This window comes from Eleutherodactylus coqui, chromosome 11, assembly GCF_035609145.1.
Source record: "Eleutherodactylus coqui strain aEleCoq1 chromosome 11, aEleCoq1.hap1, whole genome shotgun sequence".
NCBI lineage: Eukaryota > Metazoa > Chordata > Amphibia > Anura > Eleutherodactylidae > Eleutherodactylus > Eleutherodactylus coqui.
Genome location: NC_089847.1, coordinates 118,042,930 through 118,045,825, shown reverse-complemented (window position 1 = coordinate 118,045,825; position 2,896 = coordinate 118,042,930).

Genomic DNA, 2,896 nt, shown 5'->3' with positions numbered 1-2,896 from the left:
CATCATTGTGATGGGTGATGAGGTGTGTTAAAAACCACAAAAATGCAGGAACAGAACAGACAGCTCTCGAAAATCACAGTGTTAGAAACACCGCGTTCCAGCGCAGATTTGAGTAACCTCATCGAAATCTCTGGGAGTGTTGTACCGCGGTTAGTACGGCACTCGGGGCGCTTTGCTAATAGCGGTAAAAAGCGGTGTGTGTGAGAGTGGCCTGCGGGGCTGCAAACAAATCTTCATGTAGTGCAGGAAATGCATCATGTTTGGAAAGATTACGCCAAGGGGAAGATCATGTATGCAGCACGATCTAGGTATGGGTACGGGGGCGTGTGGGGTGGAGGCCCGGGGTGGGGGGGCCCCGAGCTGAACTTTTGCACCTGGGCTCCTGAGCCTTTAGGTACGCCCCTGCACTGCTCTGTGTGGGTCTGTGCAGGCAGAGCACACTGTCACAGCTTGTGGCATTGTGCTCTGCAGCTCCCATAGTGATACATAGCCCGGAAATCTTCCGGGCTATGTTGCTATGAGCAGTGGAGCTCGTCCCGGAAATTTTCCGGGCGTGCCACTCAAGGGGTTAAAAGGGCTGAATCTGCAGGTATACATGTGCATAGCTTCTGCCGAAATCCACAGCTCTGCCACGTGGCTTCTGCCAGGGGAATTAGAAAAATTACCAAAAAAATATTTATTCCCATCTCAGTCGGACTCCCTTCGCCCGCTCATTGATCAACAACCCATACAGCAGAGATACTACATGTGTTGGGGGGGGTGCTGTCGACGCATATTTTCTCAAATGGGGTGAGCTCCGCCGTGAGTGACTCGGGGGCTTTGAGAGTCCTTATATAATCTCTCACCTGGAAGTACTGCATCCAGTCTCCTGGCCTTGATCCAGGTCCCTCCCTCAGTTCGTTCAAGGGACGTATCCCATTCGCGTCTCTGGTCTCCCGGATCCGCGGGGCCGGGCTACTTGGCATAAAATCCAGATTTGAATTAGATCTTGTGGCAGGAATTTGCGGATTCCCTACCAGCGGTGTCAGGGGGCCGGGGATCGTCCTCCTCTCGTGAGGCGGGCCCAGGCTTGGATCAGCCTTAGGGCGAGGGGTGTGGCTCCTTCCTTTTCCCAGTCTACCCTACCCGGGATCCAGAAAGCCTCATGTAGATCGAAGTGGTTTTGACCCAACTCGATGGCCACCCAAGATTTCTCTCGCCGGTGCGATGTATTGTATCCAGGATACAGCTACCTATCGCCGCCCTGTGATATAGTTCGAGATCTGGCAGTCCTGCCCCTCCCAAGGATTTAGGCCGGGTCAGAATCTTGTAGCTTATTCTAGGGGGGAGTTTTTCCAGACAAATCTGCCCATGAGTTTCTGTAGGCGGCTGAAGAACTGTCTGGGGAGGTCCCAGGGGACTGTCTGGAAAACATAGAGGATTCTAGGTAAGATGGTCATTTTTAATGCGTTGATTCTTCCAAACCAGGAGAGTTGCAGCCTGGACCACCCCTCTAACTCCGACTCCAATTTTGTCAGTAAGGGGCTATAGTTCAGTTCGTAAGTCAGGGAGGATTTAGCTGGGATTTGTATCCCTAAGTATGTCAAGGAACTCTTTTTCCATTGGAAGGGGAAGGCATCTCTCAATGCGTCGATTTTCATAGATGGTAGGGTAATATTAAGAATTTCAAGATTTTTGTGCATTCATTTTAAAATTACTGAGCTTCACAAATCTGGACAGCTCCCTAAGAATTCCTGGCAGACTGATCCGGGGGTTTGAAACACATAGTAGCAAGTCTTCCGCAAAGATGGACAGCTTGTGGTCTCTGTCTCCGTCTTTCACACCCTGTATGTCGGGGTTATTTCGTAGGGCTTCAGCTAAAGGTTCCATTACTATAATGTATAGGGTCGGAGATAGGGGGCAGCCCTGTCTGGTTCCGTTCCTGATCTCGAATGAGTCTGATAGTATTCGGTTAATTCTGATACGGGCGGAAGGGGAACTATATAAGGCCATAACCCAGGAGAGGATTCTCGGTCCCAGGCCCACCCCCCTCAGCGTCTCCTCCATGAAGCTCCAGTGTACCCTGTCAAAGGCTTTTTCTGCGTCCACAGCAAGCAGGCACAGGGGGATAGCTGATCTATGAGCGATGTTGATCAGAGAGGAAGTTTTAATCGTATTATCCAGTGCCTCCCTGCCCAGGACGAAGCCCACCTGATCCGTGTGGATCAGTTGAGGGATGTGTGGATTTAGTCTATTAGCTAGGATCTTGGAGAAAATTTTGAGGTCGTTGTTGATGAGGGAGATGGGCCTGTAACTATTACACGATAAGGGGTCCTTTCCTGGTTTCAGGATAACTACTATATGGGCTTGTAGTGCCCGTGGGGGGAAGGGGGAGCCCTGGGAGACCGCGTTGAAGGCCGCTAGCATGAGTTCTGCTATCTGACCGCCGCATTTTTTATAGAACCTCGGGGTAAACCCGTCTGGTCCGGGGCTTTGCCCTACTTTCAGGTCCTTCATAACCTGCGTTAGTTCTGCGTGGGTGAAGTCCTCCTCGAGTGTTTCGGCTACCTCGGGTAGGATGGTTTTGGAGATGTTTTGTTGTCAGTAGTGGTTGATGTCGTTGGCTTGGGTAACTAAGCTCAATTCCCCTGGGCGTGGGATGTTGTAGAGCTTGGCGTAGAAGGTCCTGAAGGTCTCTAGTATCTCTCGCGGGGCGTGTACTGTATTTCCCGTCTGGGTGTTTATGGATAAAATGTTTGTCTGGGGAGCTCGTGGATGCAGGGCTCTTGCGAGCCATCTTCCACTTTTATTGCCATATTCGTACCATCCTGCCCGAAATCTGTCCCTCAGGTGCAGGGTGTTCTGGTCTAGAATGGAGAGGATCTCATGTCTTATATTTGTTATTTCCATTAGCAAG